We start from the raw sequence: 21,261 nt of genomic DNA on the forward strand, positions 1-21,261 counted from the left end.
GCTTGTTGCTGTTTGAAGCAACCACATGCCACCGCTGAGGACTGGACCACTTTGAATCAGATGAGTTTTGCCTTGCGTTCAGGATAGTCCCATTCCCTCTCCTGTGTGAATTTGCCTTGCTGCCTCGGTGTCACGGAATTCAAGGGCAGTGGACATAATTCTAGAGTCCTTTGAAATGGAAATTTCTTGAATCTTAATGTTCTCTCTGGGAAGCTGATTTCAACTTTCTTTCAAAAAATTTCTTTTTCCTTCAGGCCCTTAATAATATTCCAAAACAAACCGGGGTATGTCATCTAAGATCAGGATTAAAAAAAATTCTTTTTGATTGGTCTCTGTCTCTTGGGTAAAAGTGAAGGGAGAAGGAATTATAGAGTGTTTTATGCTTTTAACATATATTTTAAAAATATAACTACAAATTAGGAAGGTAGCCTTAATGTTACTCTGTAAAGGACATGACTGGTCATTTTAGAGTGCATTACCATTAGCATAAAATGGGGTTAAGAAGAGATCTGGGACTATTCAGTTTATTTTATAGCTCCGTGCTTGAGAATGGCACAGGTCTTAGAAATTGGTGTCCGAAGAAATTTAGGAAATATATTCAGTTCACACTCAAAATATTCTTTATTATAAGGTATCTATAGTATCATAATCTAAGAAATACTATATGCTCGTGTCTGTAATCTTGAAATGGGTACACAAATGCATGGACAGTCTTGAGGAAGACTGAAGTCACCTGTCAGGGATTTGGAAAAGGCTAGACAGTTTGAATTTAGACTGTAAAGTATGTCAATCTAAGTATATATTGCCCAGCAAGCACGGCTTCTGCATCGTACAAGATTCAGCAATTGATGTTTCTAAAATCACTGTTGGAAGTTCGGGGCTGAAAACTATTATGAAATCCTGCTCCTTGAGTAGCTAGCCATCCACTCTATGTGAATTGTCCTGACATGAGAAAACGGAGGGCTGGAGGCCAGTGAACTTTTTGAGAAACTGGCAGCCCAGCAGACATGCTGACGCCAGCAGGACACCACTGGAAACTGAAGGTCTTTGTACCAGGAAGAAAAGTGCTTCTTCCCCGAAGGAGAGGGAGCCCTGGCAATGGAAGGCCGTTGGTAGCAACTGGGTAGTGAAGCTTGGGGGAAGGGCCTGGGGATCAGAGAGTTGCTGTGTGTATAATAGGGGGAGAGGAATTTGGAGCTCTGGGGGTTGAAACATAAGGGATGTCACCATGGGAAGGGGGTGGGGGGAATGGCTGAGAGTGTCCTCCAAGAGGTGTCCCTTCTTCTTGTGAAAACCCCCTCTGTGTTTTCAGTGAAACCTCTCAGGAACTGCTTCATGCCAGCAGATTTATTTTGGGAACCAGTGGAAGGGCTGCATTTCGCTTTAGGGTAGGTGGAGGAACTCAAGAATGGCGTGCAGATTCAGGCGGTAAGAGGACATCAGACCCTATGGGAACTAGCAGGACTCTGGGGGAGTCTCTGGACCTTCCTCGACTGTAGAATTGGTGGGTTCAAGACAATTTCGTCCAGATGTTACAGGGCAAGGAGATCTGAACCTGAATTTTGGGTCACACCTTTAAAATAAACACCCAAATGAATATTTGTTCTTTAAACTCGTGTCCTGCCAGGCTGGCCTAACAACTCCGTCCGTGGATTCTGTTTTTCTGCCCCAATGAATACGGAATGGGAAGGGAGGGTTCGGAGGAGCGAGCTTTGGAAACAGGGCCAGACCGCCCGAGGAAGGCGGAGACCACGGCCAGGCTGTCAGGCGTGCTTTGCCGGGCGGGTGGAGCAGGGCGGCGCGTCGGGCTTCCGGGCATCCCGCGCTAGGCGGCGGTGGGCGGCGGCGCGGGGAGGGCGGGGAGCGCTGTCAGCGGTGGGCGGCGCCGGGCGCAGCGCGCTCCGGGACAGCTGGCGGCTCCGCGGCAGCGCGGCGAACGGTGACAGGTTCCGCAAATAACAGCTGCGGAGCAATCGTTGTGTTTGGACAAAGTGGGAAGGGCCATTGTTCACAAATTGGGCTCTTCAACAACACCTGCATGCACAGATAATAATTGACTGTCGGTCTCGGGCTTTCAAAGACAAAAGACAGCCGTGGAGGGAGGAGCGAGCAGTTACTGGAGATCGCGGGACACCATTTGAACCACGGAGGGTGCAAACGAGGATTCCAGGTTCTGTTTCTGCCTCCGGCGGGACTGTAATTCACCGTGGGGCTCTCTTTCATTTACCGGTAGTGAGCTCCACCTCTTTTATCCTTGCAGGCCGCCGCCGCCGCAATCATCATTTCTTAAGTAGAGCGTGCTCCCCTGCAAAGCAGCGGTCAAAACTGGTAAAGTGGCCCTAGGAAAGGTCACATGTGTGTATGTAAATCGAAAGGTTTATGAGGCGCCCGTGGTTTACACTCCTCGGAGACTGCAGTGTTAGCATGTCAGAGCTAGACTGGAACCAAGGTCTACATGCAGAGTCTCTTCCTGTGGCTCCGGGAAGGCCTGACCATGACCCTCTTGATCCTGCAGTTTAAAATCCCTTGGTGGCGCCAGATGCTGCCACTACGTTGCTAATGCATCCAGTACCTTCCACTTGCACTTGCATTTCTCATTTTAGCCTCATAAGGACAGTGTGAGTCTGTAGTGAGTAAGAGCCCCGTTTTAACAGAAGAGGAACCAAAGGACCAAGTCTGGTGTTCTGTCCACCACTTGGCACAGCTACAGTGTACATTGGGTTATTTGGATCCTATTTCATTTCATTTTTTCCTTTTTCTGCCTTCAGTGAACAGCTACTACCAGGTCCAAGATGAGGTAATAGGCACACCAAGACTTAGGCAATACACTTCCTATCCTGGGTGCTCTGTCCAGTATGGTGGCTATTAAAATTTAAATCTTAATTAATTAAAATTAAATAAAATGTAAAATTCAGTTCGTCATTTGTACCGGCCCCATTTAAAGAGCTCAATAGTCATGTATGCCTGGTGGCTACTGTACTGGACAGGGCAGAGAGTTCTACTGGTCAGCACTGTGTGTAGAGGCTAACAATCTAGTGAATCTAGTGAAGTTCTAACAATCTAGTGAACAATCTAGTGAAGTTTAGGAAAATTTCCCTCTTTTCTGTCCTATGTGCTATGTTCTTGAAGTTCAGTTGTTTCTTGGTGTATACATACTTCTTGCTTTCTAAAAAGTAGCCTGAGCAGTTTCAGTTTCTCAGTAAAGAGGTAAAATGTACCTACAACAGATGCATTCTTTTTTTTTTTTTTTTTTGCTGTACGCGGGCCTCTCACTGTTGTGGCCTCTCCCGTTGCGGAGCACAGGCTCCGGACACACAGGCTCAGCGGCCATGGCTCACAGGCCCAGCCGCTCCGCGGCATGTGGGATCCTCCCAGACCGGGGCACGAACCCATGTCCCCTGCATCGGCAGGCGGACTCTCAACCACTGCGCACCAGGGAAGCCCAGATGCATCCATTTTAATGCTCAATTTAGTGAGTTTTGACTAATGTAAACAGCACTGTAGTCACCACCATTATCAAGACAGAACTTTTGTATCTTTCCAAAATGTCCCCTCCGTGACCCTTCCCAGGCATTCCTCCTGTTAATCCTTAGTCTAGGCAAACACTGATCTACTTTCTGTCATTATATATTAAACTTGTAGTCCCCAGAGTTTCGTATAAATGGAATCATATAATATTCATTCTTTTGTCTGCTGTCTTTTGCTCTGTTTGAAATTCATCCATGAGATTCATCCATGTTGCTACATGTATTACTAGCTAGTTCCTTTAATCATTGAGTAGTGTTCTTTTGTAGGGATATATCACAATTTGTTTATCTATGCACCTGTTGATGGGCGTTTGGGTTGTTTCCAGTTTTGTCTGTTATGAACATTTGCATACCCATCTTTGTGAGGACATGTTTCCATTTCCTAAAAGTGGAACTTCTAGGTCATACTGTCAGTGTATGTTTCACTCTATAAGAAACTGCCAGACTGTTTCCAAAGTTACTGTATCATTTTGCGTCCTATTTAGCAAGGTTGCAGGATACAAACTCAACATATAAAAATCAACTGTATTTCTATATGATAGCTATATACAATTACAACTGAAATTTAAAAAGCACCATAAATAATAGCATAAAGAATGAAATATTTAGGGTTAAATTTAGCAAAATATGGAGCATTGAAAATAACAAAATACTGCTGAGAGAAATTTTAAAAGACCTAAGTAAATGGAGAGAAATATACTGTGTGCGTGGATTGGAAACATGATCTTGTTAAGATGTCATTTCTCCCCAGATTTTTTCAAACAATATTGAAAAGAGTAACAAAGTTGGAAGATTTACATGACTTAATTTCAAAACTTTAAAGCTACAGTAATCAGGATGGCATGGTTCTGGTATGAAGAAAGTCTAGATAGAAGCTGCTGAAGTACTGGAGCAGGAAGAGATATAGGAAAAGCTTTATGCTAAAGGGTCAAAATAAATGTGGAGTTTTGAGTTAATAAAGAGGGGCTTATAAAGAGGGATTTGTGGGGAGAACAGAAAAATCAAATGGGGATTTTATGAATTTGCTGTCTGGCATATGATGTAATTCTTCCTCAGTGACAACCTTAAATCTTAAGTAAAGTTCTTAGGAAAATTTTCATAGAGATCCACAGAGGGTAGAACCAAGATGGCAGACTCACATGAAGGAGAGGATTTGGGGGGCATGAAATAGCGAGAGGACGTAGTAAGATCCGGAAGTAAGTAAGTAGAATATAGTCTGTAAATGTCTCGAGTAAGATCAAGCATTTTATAAAAGTATGGGGAAGGCTTTAGAATGTTCCAAGCTGTGGAAGCAAGGTTCAGACCATAGTCAGTCAGATTCTCTCTGTCTAAAGACTTTTGTTATGTAAAGAGAATTCCTGAATCCAGTGCTGGTATATTGTACAACTCCAGGGGACACTGTTTTCATGTTAGCTTTCTCAATGAAAGCTGGTCCTGGAGTTGTGCAGCCCAACTCAGCCGCCCTCATCAACTGAGTCTAAAAATCAGCATTTTTTAAAAGGCTATGGGAGTGTGAGGTTTGCAAAATACTCTTCAATATTATGTATTATCTCTTTTGCGTTCCTCACCTGTGTCCCTAAAAATATGTTCCTTACTTCCCAAACTTCTCACATAAAGACTCAGTAGAGGGACTTCCCTGGTGGTCCAGTGGTAAATAATCCGCCTTCCAATGTAGGGGAAGCGGGTTCCATCCCTGGTCGGAGAGCTAAGATCCCACATGCCGTGGGGCAGCTAAGCCTGTGTGCCACCAACTATTGAGCTTGCGCGCCTCAACGAGAGAGCCCACGTGCCACAAACTACAGAGCCCACGCACCCTGGAGCCTGCGCACCACAACTAGAGAGAAGCCCACGCCGCAACTAGAGAGAATCCCAGCAGACCACGCGCCATAACGAAAAGATCCTGCGTGCCTCAACAAAGATTCCGTGTGCTGCAACAAAAACGTGACGCACACCCGCCCCCCCAGAAAAAATAAGGAAAAAAAAAAGGCTGAGTAGAAAAGACAGGCAATGGAAACAGTGAAGCCACATATCAAATGGGACCCCCAAAAGGAATTCTTTGTCTTCTTCCTTCAGTCTTCTCGGATTTAGGGATTCAGAAAAAGGAAGAAACTCTCTTATTCACACAGCCTGGATTAAACTGCATGTCTAGTTCTGTTCTATAAAGTCCTTTCCATTTGGATATTCCAAATAATTAGGCATGTCTGAAACAGAAAGTGAAGCACTTTTACTGCTTTTTAACATTGGATGTCCATTTCCCCTTCTGTAGTAGTGGTACCCTGCTTTCCCTCTGGGGAATCATCCTCACCCTTGCTCTGGGTAGAGTTGACTGTTCTCCCAGTACAGAGCCACTCCACTCAGGACAACCAGGGCTTTTATGATTGGTTCTCAGGTGGGGCACATGACTTAAATTGGGCCAATCAAAGTGAAACTCATAACTTGGTGGAAAAAGCTTCCTTCTGAGCTATACAGAACTGAACGTTGGAAGTGTTGTCAATAACTCCTTATCCCCCCTCTTTAAATTAGTTTAGGTCAGGTTTTATAGTACCTGTTGTCAATAACTCCTTCCCCCCCCCCCTTTAAATTAGTTTAGGTCAGGTTTTATAGTACCTCAAAGCAAAACAACCCTAAATGAAACACTGAATTTATTATCTGATCCTCTAAGCCCATATCAACTTCTTCTCTTGGTTGTTAAAATGGCACGATTACTGTTTCAGTCTCAGGATAAGTTAATTGCCGTAACAAATGACTCCAGAATGTCAGTGGCTTGCCGCAGTGAGCCATGTGAAGCCCAGGTGGTGTTCCTATTTGGCAGGCAGACTTTCATGTAGCCCTCCTTCAGTCTTGTTGATCTGACCCCCCTCTTCAGCCTCAGAGCCCTCTTCATTCATCGGGAGGATGGGAAGGAGAGTGGAGAAACACATGTGGGAAGTTTTTATGGACCAGACCTTTATGGGGAACACAGTACTTCTGTTCACAATCTTTCCTCAGAGCTCAATTACATGGTATACCCAACCGCAAAGGAGGCTGGGAAAGGTGGTCTACCTGTGGCCCCAAGAGGAAGAGGAAGCTACACTCAAGCTCCAGGATTAAAAAGTGTGGTCCTTTGTTATTTATTCCTCTCCTTGAGTTACTTTATTCAGCGAGCCACCAAGTCGTGTTAATTTTTACTTTGCAATGTCTTTCATCTCTTGCTTCTTCCCCCTTTACTCTGCCCCCATTTTTCTTCCATAATCCAGCCCCAACTCTTGCTCTCCTCTGTTTCAACCCATTTGCATTCCCCGCTGCCAGGCTCCTCAAGGGCAGCCGCTGCCTTCTCCAGCTTTGTATTCTCAGTGCCTACAGACACCTCATAAACATCAAGAAGTGTTTGCTTTGTGAAAAGCTGACACACTAATCTTCCTTATCACCAATTTCAGCATGTTGTTCCCTTGCTCAGAAATCTTCAGGAGATCTTGTAGCTTACTTTGTCAAACTTGTATTTACATGCTTGCCTTCACTTTGTGAAGAAGGGCACTCATGCCCTTCTTTTCAGCCTTCTCCACAGCCTTCTCTGCTCCCCAGGCCAGCTCCAGCCCAAGTGCATCCTGTTTTCTGGGCACTATGCTTTCCCTGAAATGCTCTCTTCATTTACCTCTTCCCTCTGTCTTTCCAAGTACAGATCTTCCTTGACTTTTGATGGGGTAACATCTTGATAAACCCATGGTAAGTTGGAAATATTGTCAGTTGAAAATGCATTTCATACACCTAACCTATGGAGCATCATAGCCTAGCCTAGCCTATCTTAAACATGTTCAGAACACTTACATTAGCCTACAGTTGGGCAAAATCACCTAACGCAAAGCCTATTTTATAATAAAGTGTTAAATACCTCATGTAACTTACTGAATACTATATTGAGTGGTTGGGTACAGAATGGCCATAAGTGTACTGGTTGTTTACCCTGTGATCACATGGCTGACTGGGAGCTGCATCTTGCTGCCACTGCCCAGCATCAGGAGAGGGTATTGTACCGCCCGTTGCTAACCCAGGAAAAGATCAAAATTCAGAATTTGAAGTGCAGTTTCTACTGAATGCACATAACTTTTGCACCACTGTAAAGTCAAAAAATTGTAGGTTGAACTGTTGTAGGTCAGGGACCCTGTGTACCACCTTCCCTCAAGGTCCATCCAAGCCCTGGCTCCTCCATGCACCTTTCCCATTCTGTACCTGCCCTCCTTTACCTCCCCCTTTTGTGAACCCCCCTGGCTGCCTGTATTGTTGATAACCAGGGTGACCCTATGTCTTTGATTTTATTTCTTTTTTTTTAAAAAAACACTTTCATATTATTGATCAGCTTATTTATTTATTTATGGCTGCGTTGGGTTTTCGTTGCTGCATGCGGGCTTTCTCTAGTTGCAGAGAGCGGTGCGTGGGCTTCTCATTGCGGTGGCTTCTCTTGTTGTGGAGTATGGGCTGTAGGCGCGTGGCCTTCTGTAGTTGTGGCACACGGGCTCAGTAGTTGTGGCTCACGGGCTCTAGAGCACAAGCTCAGTAATTGTGGCGCACGGGCTTAGTTGCTCTGCGGCATGTGGGATCTTCCCGGACCAGGGCTCGAACCCGTGTCCCCTGCATTCGGATTCCTAACCATTGTACCGCCCGGGAAGTCCCAGTCCTTGCTTTTCTGAGACGGCCCTGAACGCACATGATCTGTCTTGTTGTCAGACGCATCGGCATAAAAAGTAGACAAAGCTGGAGCTGCTCTGATTGCAGGGAGGTGGGCAGAGATCAGTGCTATAGCACCACACCTCATAACCCAGCATCTTCTTGCAGCCTTTTGAGGAGCAGAGTTTAAAAACCATTGATCAAGTTCAATCCCTTCATTTTACAGATGAGGAAACTGAGGCAACCAAGAGGTAGGCTTGCCCAAGTTCATAGCTGGTTGAAATAGTCAGAACCCACAGCTCCTGACTCCTAATGCTGGCGTTCTCTCCTAGCAGCTGCCTCCTAGTCTGTCCTGCTTTTGTCTCTGGTACACCTATATAGGAGATTCTAAACTCTACAGGGCAGCACCTGTCTGGTAGCCTTCCCCATGGCTGAGATTTAAATAGTAGTAAATGCTCAATTCATACTTATTGATTTAAATTCCATTTCATATCAGTGGGTTTGAAATCTAGTAAAATTAGCCAGGATCTGCAGCTAAAGCTATGAGCCCATTTTATATACATGTGGCAAAGATTGGAGGGAGAAAACAGAAAAATAAGAGTAACTTAATTTGATGGCTGGTGGGATTATGGATGAGTTTCTTTTATTTGTGCCAGATGTGAGGATGACAATGTGATAAAATTAACTGGAGTCCAGATAACTTCAATGGCACTTTCAATGCAGCTGAAGTCTTATTTTTCTTCTCTTTTTTTCTAATTTTCTCTTTTTTCTGATTTCAAAGTTTGCTAATTCTAACATTCTATCTTCTTTGAAGTCCCCTCTAATCTCTTTTTCATTCAAAACCACCCCAGGCATTTGAGAGTGTAATTCACAGAAATTTATTATTAATAATATCAGTGAAATGAATCCTGTAATTATTTACGCCATCATTTTAAACATGGCGGAGCATTTGCAGAAGCATGGACCTTGCCTGAAGGGTTATACCGGGCACATTACACGTCGATATGCAGCATGAATAAATCCGTTAAGATAAGATGACTGTTGGATCTCAAGGACAGAGAATTCTCAACTGTGTTCAATAATGCTATTAATCAGTTTTTCATAAAGAAGCTATCCCCAAAGGACAGAGAACAAAGGAGGAAGGAAGCTGCTTTGAAGAAAGTCTTGAAAGAGACATCGGTTGGGCATGGCATGTGGCTGGGAGCAGGCCAGGCTAAAGCCACAGAGTATGAAGTTGCTGGCATCTCAGAGCTGCCATCCTTTGAAAGAGAGGATTCTGTGACCTTTCTTCACGAGAATCAGGGACAAGGACCAAGAGCTGCCTGTGTGTGAGAGAGATTGGTTTGATGTTTTTATTTCTCAACTCTTAAGATCTGGGGGCCAGGTTTGAAGAGCCGTCATCAGCAAAATTTGTCACAGCACAGTCTGGTACAAAGAGAAGAAATAAAATGCTGCCTTAAAATACTTTAAATCACAAGGAAATTGAAGAGTCATCTACAAGTACTTGTTGTGGGCCTTGTTAGGAATCTTGTTGTGTAGATCCTGTTGGATGGGGGCCAGAGCTACCGCGTAAAGTGGAGCAGTTTGTGTGTTGCACGAAGGTCCAGGCTGAGGTGGTGAATCCATCTTGGCTCTACTTATTGAGCTCTGTATTGGCATGAGGCTGCCTGAGCCCAAAGGAATGGTACTTTTTTCCCTAATTTGCCCAAAGCTGGCTTGCCAAGCCAAGTGCTCAGAGGGTGTGTACTGTTGTAACTTGCACAAAGACACTGAATAGGTTCACAGTGGCCTGGGAAAGGAAGTAGGGGAGGCTGAAAAGAGAGAGGGTAACAGTAGAGGAAGAAGGTAACATGGATAATTTAAGTAAGTTGGGAAGAGAAATATTCAGAAGATGTTACAAGATACCATGTAATCAAATGTGCCATTACTGTCAGGATTCCATTCTCCTGTTTCTTCTACTCTGCTCCCTACCTTCCATCCTCATTGATTTTCTCCAAGCCCATGGCTTTTCCCTCCATGTCGATGCACAAGACTCCCAAATTTCTATCTCTAGATCTGACCTCTCTCCTTAACTTCAGGACCATCTGTCCAAAAACTTATATTGGAAATATCTATCTGGGTGGCCCTGATGCATCTTAAACTCAACATGTACCAAATTATATTCATTTTCTCCCTCTACCCTAAACTTGTTCTACATTCTTGACCTTGCAAATCCACATTCTCCTCTTTATTTCCCCTGCCAACGCCTGGCTTCAAGTCTAATAGCATCATAACTGATCTGCCTGCCTCTAACCTCTCCTCAATTTAACATGTCCTCCACATTTCTGGCACAGTAATTTTCCAAAAAGGAAAGTCTTTTCATACCTCTCTCCTCCTTAAAACTCTACTGGTCCTTTTTTGAGTCATAAGGTCTCCATGATCTGATCCCTGTATACCTCTCTCCAGCCTTAATTCCTACTTTTGCTCCCTTTATATTTTATAACAGCTCTGACCTGGAGCATCCTATACTTCACTTCTTCATACCTTTCTCCTTGATGATCCCTCTGCCTGGGATGTCTTGCCCTCCTTGGCTACCAGTTAAACTTGTTATTCACAACTTTGCTTGAACGAGGAAGCTTACCCTTAGAGAATTACCCATTCTTTCTTTTGTGCTACCCAATGCCTTGTACTGTTTTGGAACATATTTTTTTACATGTCCATCTTCTCTGCTAGATGGGGCTCTATGATGGTTAATTTTACGTGTCATCTTGACTGGGCTAAGGGATGCCCACATAACTTGTAAAATATCATTTTTTAGATGTGTCTGTAAGGGTATTTCCAGAAGAGATTAGCATTAGCATTTGAATCAGTAAACTGGTAGAGATGATCACTCTCACCAATGTGGCTGGACGTCATCCAATCCATTGAAGGCCTGGATAGAACAAAAAAGCAGAGAAAGGGCAAATCTGCTTTTTGCTTGAGCTGGGGCATCAATCTTCTCCTGCCCTTGGACATTGGCACTTCTGCTTCTTGGGCCTTCAGACTCAGATAAGGACTTATTCCATTGGCTCCCCTAGTTCTCAAGCTTTTGTGGCAGGACTGAATTACACCACAGCTTTCCTGGTTCTCCAGCTTACAGATGCCAGTTCACGGGACTTCTTGGCTTCCGTAATCATGTGAGCCAATTCCTATTATAAACCTCCTCTTATCTCTCTCTCTCTCTATATATATATATCCTATTCATTCTATCTCCCTGGAGAACCCTGAGTAATACAGGCTCCATGACATCAAGAGCGAAGTCTTGGTCATCTATGTGTAACCCATTCCTGTAAGTTTCCGGCCTCATCAGCCTGTGCCTACTCCAAAAAGTTGTGTAGTGTGTGTCATATCTTATACCCAAATGGTATTAGAACAAGTCTTCTCCTGTCCAGTTGCCAGAAATGGGCTTTCTTTCAAATGGGGTTTCTAGGTAAGTTTCCACTCTTATTCCCACCGTGGTTTTAGAGTGAAGAAGACCCATGCAGACACTAGGCTACAACTGCTACCAAAAATAACCATCCTTAGAAGTTAAAGGTCACACATAATCTCAGAGCCCCCATAAAATCTCTGCTGGGCCTCTACATGAAGAATCTCTCAGCATCTCCAAGCTAGTGAGGGGCCATTTAACCTAAGATGAACCAAACTGTTGCCTGGCTATGACTTGTCTAGCTCCAAAAGTTTAACTGGGCAAATCAGGTGTTCTTACTTGGGAATTTGAAGTCCAAAACACTGAAACAAGTTGCCAGTTGGTAGAAGGGGAAAAAGGTGAAAGGATGCTCAGTGGTAGTTCTGGGACCCTAGCCAGCAAAACCATGGATAAATTGCTGCAGCTTGAAGCCAGCAAAACTATGAGTGAGCAGGGGGAGGCCAGCTGGTGGAGATGGAGAAAGAAGCAAACACGTGAGGGTACCCGCTCTGTTATTGGTGGGGCACCAGCAGAGGAAGCTTGAGATTTTCTGCTGCTAATGTCTCTAAAGACACTCTGAAGTTTTAGTTCCCATGAGAACTGGCTGTACCATGGCTCAGTATCAGATCCTGTGACATCCCTGTCTCTTCCCTTACCTCTTATTTATTCTTTGAGTAACCCCCTACCACCACCCGCCCCCAGTGAATTAGGTTGAATAGTTCTCTGTTCTTTCCACCTTGGAAAGGGACGTGATTAACCCTTGTTGAATTACACCATATGGATTTTAAAAAGAGAAGGAGCACGTAAGTTGCTGTGGTGAAGCAAGGCTTCCTGGAAGAAATAGGACTTTCGTGGGAGAAGGGTAGAGGGAGCGATATCCCAGGCCTGAGACAGTGCACAGTAAATAATCCCAGGTCATGCCAAGGAAAAGGCTACTTAAAGAGCAGTAATTTGTAATTGTGTGGCGACGCTGAAGACGTGAGAGTCCTCGAGTGGTTTTCCAGGCTGCCAACAACCCTCACTTCAGTCTCCCCAAGTCATCATTTGGATTAGTCTGACCCCAAAAACTTGGGAAAGACAAAGAATGATTATTAAAGAAATCATACTACGCCATGGAAGATGGAAAGGTAAAATTGTGCTGTAATAATCCCTCAGACAGAATAAATGTTGTACTGGATTATTATGTTGTCTAAAGATAGTCTTTGTGAATGACACTTGTGATATTTTCAGCTATTTATTTTGCAGTGCTTCCATTTCCATTCTATTTGGAGTGATGGTTTCTCTTTTCCAGTGCCTCCTCCTTTCCTTCATCTTGGCAGTGAGAAATAACCTGACAAGGTGCTTTCAGGAACTCTCTCAAGGTACAGCACTCAAAGTTCTCCAGAATTCAGAAAAGTTCCTCTTTTCAATCATGTTACTGTATGTGTGTGTGTGTGCATGTGTGTGCGTGCATGTGTGTGTGTGTGTGTGTGTGAGAGAGAGAGAGAGAGAGAGAGAGAGAACTACAAAAAGAGAACAGGCAGCACCGGCCAGCTGCCATGGAGACAGACATCCGTGAAGAGGCATTTGTGTAGAAACAGCCCAAGGGTTGGGGAAATACTTCAGGATAAAGCAAAACCCTTGAACATGCTTGAGCTCTGTAGAACAAACCTAAATGTGGCTTATGTACCCTTCTAAACCTAAACTTTTCCAGCATTTTAAATTAATGTTTAATATTTCATTTACTTAAAAAAATTATTTATTTATTTTTGGCTTTGTTGGGTCTTCATTGCTGCACACTGACTTTCTCTACTTGGCGGCGAGTGGGGGCTACTCTTCATTGTGGTGCGTGGGCTTCTCATTGTGGTGGCTTCTCATTGCAGAGCAAGGGCTCTAGGTATGTGGGCTTCAGTAGTTGTGGCACACGGGCTCAGTAGTGTGGCACGCGGGCTCAGTAGTTGTGGTGCACGGGCTTGGTTGCTCCGCGGCACGTGGGATCTTCCCGGAGCAGGGCTCGAACCTGTGTCCCCTGCAATGGCAGGCAGATTCTTAACCACTGCGCCACCAGGGAAGCCTAGCAACTTTTGAAGTCAGCATTTTTCCTGTGTCCAGGTGAGGAAGCTAAAGCCCAGGGGGCTGAGATAACTTGCTAAGGTTGCCCAGAAAATTAGTGGTAGAACCAGGCTTCCTGATTCCTAGCCTAGTGCTTCTTCCTCAGATGAGTGGCTTTCCAGCTCTCTCTCTCTCTTTTTTTAAACCCCACATATCTCTTTCTTCAAATGAAACCATTTAAGACATCCAACATGTGAAACAAGTATGGCTGGAACTGCCCTAGTTGAAAATGGGGTGAATGTGGGAATTTTGATAGCTCAGCTACCCCCTCCCCAAGGGCAGCTGGGCCCTGAACTTTGTCTGAGGAGGGACTCCCAAAACACTGCTCCCGGAGCACCTGGTCTCGCCCAGAGCACAGACGAACTCCCTGGTTCATCAAAAAGGGACACTTCCCACCCAGAAGGGATGCAAGTTCATCTTTATTTTACTTTATTTTTTTAAAAAATCTATCTATCTATCTATCTGGCTGCTCCGGGTCTTAGTTGCCGCATGTGGGATCTTTAATTGCAGCATGCGAACTCTTAGATGCGGCGTGTGGGATCTAGTTCCCTGACCAGGGATGGAACCCAAGCCTGCTGCATTGGGAGCGTCGAGTCTTAGCCACTGGACCACCGGGGAAGTCCCCAAGTTCATTTTGATCTAGGCCAGCCACGAGCACAGTTTTATCTGGTGGTGATTTATTCTTTCTCTCCCTCTCCCTGCCACTTCTCTTGAGTCACATCTGCAGTGCTCTGAGTGTTTAATCTCTCACTTATCCCTTCTGTCCCACTAGCTCCTTGAGCTGAGGTGCTTTCATCCTGGCAGGTGACCGCCATAAGCCTTTAAAGAGTGGTAAAATGAGATGGAGAAGTAATCAGAGGCCCCAAGGCTGCTTTAGGTGATGTTTGTTCAATTTCACCCACTCTCCCTCTGAACTTAAGGTTTTCCATTCAGGCTCATGAGTGCCACGCCCGGGGCATTCCAGCTGAGCTGTCTGTAGCTGAGCCAGAGTTTTTAGATGGCTGGAAAAACAATGTGCTGAAGAAGCAAGACCTCCATGCTGTCATCCTGTTGGGACTCAACCCAGTAGCCTCAGCGAGGCCTCACACAGCCAGGCGCTGAGATGGTCTGCCCCGTGTGGTGGAAAATGAGAGGGGAGTGAGCAGTACCCACAGCCCTCTGTCTCCCTCCCTCCCTGAGTTGGGAATGACTGCAGGGTGAGCAAGCATCACGGATGCAGGGTAGACTTGCCAAAGTGAGGGAGGTATGTATGAGCCATTGAGAATGACTCATGCGCTTTCCACCTGATACAGGAATGTCAGCGCTTCCAGGATACGCTTTAGGAGATGATCAACTCTGATACAGGAATGTCAGCCCTTCCAGGAGACGCTTTAGGAGATGATCAACTCTAGCAAGCCCTCCCCAAGTGCCGCACGCTGCAAACTCCACACTGTTCCTGTTTTCCAGATAGGGAAAAACAAGACTGCAGAAGAGAAGCTGGATCCCAAAATGACACTTAGAGACACCTCCATGTTTCAGGTGAGGATTCTGGTTTAAAATGGCTGTTGGCACTGGGGAGACTGTTCCAAGAGTGTGGGTCATCCTGAAACCGCACATTCCGTGACTGATGGCTATTCCCATGGCCCCTTTCCAGATGGCAGCTCTGCACCGTGATGAGTAACCGTAGCTCACATTTCCATCGAAGTTTACAGTTCCAGAAGCTCTTTCTCATATATATCACTGAACAGGGGTCAGTGCAGGTGACAGCAACCACTTTAGAAGTTTAAGCAGAAAGGGCGTTAATATAGATCATCAGGCGCTTACGAGTTGCAGGCTTCGGGCTGGCCTTCCATGAGTGTCTCCCAGAGCTGGATCCCAGAACTGGCCTACCCAGAGAACATCTACTTCTGCCACAATTAGGAAGCCAGTCCCAGAAATGTTGGCTCTAAGAATATAATTCATTGTAATTTGGAGATCAGAAATATTGGCTCCAGCTCCACTTGTGATCTGTGCTAGCAGAATGCATACCGCATGCCTTCTTAACTTTGTAAATTCAAGTCCTTTGCAAAGACATCGCTGCAAGGGAGTCTGGAAACTAGGTTTTAGCCTTGCAGGCTCTGTGGTATGGGAAGGCACACTAGAAAGTTGGATAGATACATCTATTCTGTATCTGCCATCCTATACTATTTCTCCCTTAGTATTCACAGGAAATCTGAAAGTGACAGGAGAAGTGATAGTCTCATTTAGCACATGAGGAAAAGGGGTGTAATGGCAGGGCTAGAGAGAGAATAACGGGGAGACACGAGGCTCAGGGACTGTTGCTCTGAGCAGGCAAAGTTTGTGTTGAGGTCTAGAGAATGCTAGGGCTTCAACTCGATGAAGGGCTGAGCAGGAACGGTATTCTAGGCAGGAATAGCACGCATAAAAGTTCTCAGGCTAGAGGGAGCACAATCCACCTGCAGCACTGAAGCGGGGGCAGCGTGCCTGTGGGGCGGAGAGAGAAGGATGTGAGATGAGGCTAGAGAGGCACCAGGGACAGACAGGCAAGCCCTGTATGCTCCACTGAGGAACTTTGCCTTTGTCCTAAGAGCAGTGGGGAGCCATTCAAGCGTTTTATGGAGGGGGCTGATGTAAGCGTGTGTGGGACGTGATCATGTTTAATTTTGAAAAGGTGACAGGCTGCGGTGTGTGTCCTAATACCATGCCTGTATTCACTTAATCACTGTCTGCAATTTGCCACCGAACTCTCACTCTTCTGTAGTACTAAAGGGGTTTATTTTTGTGTCATCCTCATTCTTTCATTCTAAGCAACAGGAGAAAAACAACAGCAAGAAGAGGTCTACACATCTGGGAGGGTATTTCTAGGGGGTTTACATTTGTATAAATAAAAGGCTCTGGGGGAAACCATTAATTTCCCCTGTAGCTGCTTTAGGATGCTGGGGTGGGGGGATTCGGTGTGAGCTGCGGATTGTTCTGTGGGAGGAGCTCAACAAGGTGTGGAAGTGAATCAGCAGGCGAGGTCTCTGATGGTGCCTCTGGTCCTCTAGAAGTTGGCAGTGCTGGGCTACCTCGGTCCCCCTCAGGGATAGGTTGGAGGAGGGTGGGTCTCCTCTCACTGACCAGCACGTCAGGGTCTGGGCAGCCCATGGTCAAGTCGTGTTTCGAAGAGATCGAAGATCAGAAACTTAAAAAACAGACGTGACTGTACACCAAAACGACCACATCTCTTTAAAGAACTGGCCTCTGAGAGTCCCAGGTCTCAACTTCCTCCAGAAACCTTTCTTCCAGAGGCACCCAGCTCTGTTAGCGCCTTCCTCCGGGGAGGAAGGCATCCAGTAGGCAGTCTCACCTCCATGGAGGCTCTGAGTCTCCTAACCAGAGGTGAGCTTCTTGAAGGAAGGGATTACACTTTGCATAAGTCTTTGTATTCCTTACAGCATTCGTTGGGGTTGGTTTATGGTCTGAGTGGGAAATATTCACAAATCCCGAGATTCTCGACTTTCTTCTTTGGGTCATGGTGGCCGTGGGGTGGGGTGTTTCTAGACCCCAGGCTAGGAACCGTTGCTTAGACTAAACCTTCCACAGGACTTCTTGGAAGTGAACCTCTTTCTGATTCTCCCAAGCCTATGTACTGGGGGGCTGTCCACACCAGCCCTGAAACCAGTGACCAGGGGCAAGAAGTGTGCTTTGTGAGGTTCCCCTGGGACAGCGAGTGGAAGCAGCTGCGGTCCTCTTGGGCACGGCCTCCGCCTTCCTGCAGAGGTGTACAGAGCCAGAGCTGGTCTGCAGATGCATTGTGAAACAGAGTTATTAACAACCATTTAACTGTGTGGGTCAAAGACATCGATGCTCATTGCTTGCTCTGCTTTTCTTTTATGGGTTTCCCAGAAAAACTGCTAAGGTAGGGAGCCCTGTGCGGCTCACGCACTGAAGTGTCTCACATGCTGGCTGCCTTTCAGAGCCACTGCTGCCCACCTGGGGAAAGCACTTAACTGTGGCATTTTGGTGTCTCTTTGTATGAGCAACCAGAATGTGTTGGGTTTGGTGCTCTGAAGCTCACTTCTTTGCTCAGTTGGACCCCCCTTCCCCCGACTCCGGTCGTCCCTGCTTCTCCATCTCTCCATCCTCTGCTAGCCAATTCGAATAGGAACTCAAGAGAATCATTTCTATTTATATTTAGGGAATCCTTAAAAGAAATAGACGTCAAGAAGCCAGAGCATTACCCATTTTTTCCATTAAAAATGATAACAATGAAGTGATAAATGATTCATGAAGTAAAACATTATGGGCAGGGCTTCCCTGGTGGCGCAGTGGTTGAGAGTCCGCCTGCCAATGTAGGGGACACGGGTTCGTGCCCCGGTCTGGGAAGATCCCACATGCCGCGGAGCGGCTGCGCCCGTGAGCCATGGCCGCTGAGCCTGCGCGTCCGGAGCCTGTGCTCCGCAACGGGAGAGGCCACAACAGTGAGAGGCCCGCGTACAGCAAAAAAAAAAAAAAAACATTATGTGCAGATAGTGTAGTCAGATTCCTAGAGGCAGAAAGTAAATTGGTGGATACCAGAGCTGGGTGGGAGGAGAGAGTGGAGAGTTATTGTCTACGGAGTACAGAGGTTCACTTCGGGGAGATGAAGAAGTTCTGGAGATGGTGGTTGTACAACACTGTGAACGCACGTAATGCCACTGAACTGTATGCTTAAAAATGGCTAGAATGGGAAGTTTTATGTAACGTATATTTTGCCACAATAAAAGAAACGGCTGTGGACAGAATTATCTCAACGAAGAGACACTAAACGCGTTGCGTTTTAGCTTGGGGGCTGTGTGTGTGTATTTATATTAAAAGTAACCAGTTTCCCGAAAACATGTAACCTGCTCCGCGCCAAGAGGCTCTTTTCCTGTGCTTTTGTGCATCCTGAAGTTGTCTCCACAGTGTGTTGGTCAGGAAGTGGGTGACTCATGGGGCATTTATGACAAATGCCTGAGTCGCGCGCGGGCGCACACACACACACACACACACACACACACACACACAAGTCACCTCCCCCACAGGCTTCTAAGACAGGCAGTGATTTGGATACTGCCAGAGAAATGTGCCTGGGGCAGGCAGGCGCGTTCCTGGGCGGCCTTTCCTGTGGCTTGGTAATAAAGGGAAGCTGTGGCCACAGCTCGCAACTCCAGGCCCAGCATTACTTCTCTCTTTAAGTTCAACCTGGATGGTGGCAGCAGTGAGAGCAGTTGGTACTGGAAGTGCCTGGTGCCTGCTGGCCGCTGTGGGCTGTGCCTGTTTCAGGGGCCTCTTCATACAGTGATGGGAGCGATGCTGGGTGTAGGCACACAAGACGGCGGGTGCATCATGGGTGCCATGGTCCGGTTAATCCCAGGGCTGGTCTGACATCTTCCTGGTTGTTGTGAATTCGTTTGGGAGCTACTCAGTTATGTAAAGACATGGAGGGCTGAACTGGACGTTAGGAGACCTGGGCTTAGACTGGGCTCTGCCACTAGCTCCTTTGGTTACTATGGTAAATCACTTAAACCTTCCGGCCTCGGTTTCCTTCTAGATCAGGACTGGCCGGCACACAGTTCACGTGCCGCCTACCCCTCCTGCGTCCACAGCAGACACCACTCACTACTCACAGCACTCTCCCCGAGCCCAGACACCCGCTCAGAGCCCTTCCCACACTGCCCTCTTGTACCTCTTTCAGTGAATTGGAATTAGCATTTCAGGTGAGCCTATTTGCCTCCTAAGGTTGGTTCTCAGTTCTCACTTAGAATCACTGAAGAGTGTTTACAAAATACACATGTTTGAACCCTACCCATATGGGTTCTGAGTTAATTGGTCTGGGATGAGCCCCAGGCATTGATATATTTTAAAAGCTCTCCAGGTGATTCTATTGTGTAGCCAGGCTTGAGGGCCACTGGTTAGATGGTCACTAAGAGCTCAGATCCAGTCACTCTATGAACGAGTGTTGGCAATAAGGTGGCAGACGTGACTGGGCCAGTTGGGCTACACTCTGGTGGCCAGAACACGAGGTCGAGAACCAGGAGACCTCGCTCTTGTTTATAGTGTTCACTTGTAATTCACTGTATCTTGACTGAGTTATTTATTCTTCCAGAGCTTTAGATTCCACGTGTATAAACTGGGAATAATAATCTCTTGAGCTTCCTATTTCACCATATTTTAGGGGGATGAAATGGTAAAAGATAAATGAGAACAGTGCTACATTGTGTCACATAAATGACTCCATTTTAATAACCCAAGTGCCCCTAAATACTTTAAAAAATTTTTGCAATAAAACTTGAATCTATCCCTTAAGAGGATTTGGTGAAGATCAAGTGAGATGAAATACACAACAGCACCCAGCGCGCGGCCTGGCAGGTGTGCAATAAAGACTTGTTTAAAAATTTTCGTGGCGATTACTGCAACAGTAAATCACACACGGAGTTTTATGTGCCTTAAAGGAAGGATAAGCTCATTTCTGTGGTTGCTTTTAGATATGGCTCTTTATTTGATTTTTCTAAGGTAAAAAAATTATGAATGTTAATGCCGAAATAGCCTCCTTATAAAATATGCAAATGATAGAGAAGTAAAAAAAGCAGAATATGAAAGTCTTCCTTATCTTCCGACCCCACTGCTCCCACTCCAGAAATAATCACCAGCGGTGATTGAAGTGTGTTTGTCTAGGTAGGCCTCTTTCTTTGCATTTACATCACACACACACGTTAAAGATTTTTTTTTTTCTCATAGAAATGGGATCTATATAGTATTCTACAGTTTACTTAACAATGTGTTTTAGGGGTCAGTCCATGACTTCTGGCAAGTTATTTTACTCTTCATGCCTAGTTTCCTCGTCTGTAAAAGGGGGTAATAATAAGGCCATTATAAGGTTTGAATTAGTTAATATTTGTAAAGTGCTGAAAATAGCGTCTAGCACTTTTCTATGGTTAGACTCACAGTCAATCTTATAGAAATAAAGATTTCCCTAAAAGTTTATTACGTAACATTCTAAAAATAAAAAATTATTTATCTTCATTTGTGCTGAACTTAGGGCTAATGGTAAAAAATACCGCCACCCTCCCGGCCCCGCAACCCCCGGCAAATTAAGAGGCTGTTTTGAAAGTAGGTACCCTCCCTTACCAACCTTTCATACTTCATACAATGAATGTTGGGCACTGGGACCCAACCGTGGGGACTTCAGTGCTTTTATCCTAATGGATATCTGGATCTCAGCCTTTTCATTCCACTTCTGCACCTCAGTTTCTCTCCTGGAAAGCTAGGTACAGTATTATCTACCAGGCAAGAGGTGCCCAGAAGAAATGGACTCGAAGTGGTTACAGATCATGGTAGTTCATGACATCCCAAAGTGTTTGCCGGCATGGCTGAGTCATGGGTCATGACCTTGCCTTTGATTTCTCTTTGGGTTTTGTTAGGGAACGTAGTAGAGAGGAGAAGGTATTGGCATTTTGCCCCAGGAGGAATTTTGATCAAGGATAAACATATTCCAAGATGCCGTGAAGTTGAAGTCACATGAATGCTAAGTGATTTCTTGGCATCAAAAATCAGTCTCTTTCATGTCAGTCCTAAAAAAAAAAAAAATAAACACTT

The 21,261-nt window shown here is 45.5% G+C and overlaps 1 long non-coding RNA gene across 3 annotated transcripts in view; it reads left to right on the forward strand.

Annotated features, from left to right (window-relative positions):
* Window positions 1–21,261, forward strand: part of LOC307188169 — a 182,585-nt gene that overhangs the window by 87,399 nt on the left and 73,925 nt on the right. Inside the window, exon 3 of one of the 3 annotated variants that reach the window (XR_013828819.1) lies at window positions 14,976–15,195. The exons of the other annotated variants lie outside the window; for them this stretch is intronic. This is a non-coding gene — a long non-coding RNA (uncharacterized lncRNA). Of the gene's footprint in view, window positions 1–14,975; window positions 15,196–21,261 lie in introns of those variants that run through there. 3 annotated transcript variants of the gene reach the window in all.

The sequence above is a fragment of the Stenella coeruleoalba genome (assembly GCF_951394435.1).
Source record: "Stenella coeruleoalba genome assembly, chromosome: 6".
Classification (NCBI taxonomy): Eukaryota; Metazoa; Chordata; class Mammalia; order Artiodactyla; family Delphinidae; genus Stenella; species Stenella coeruleoalba.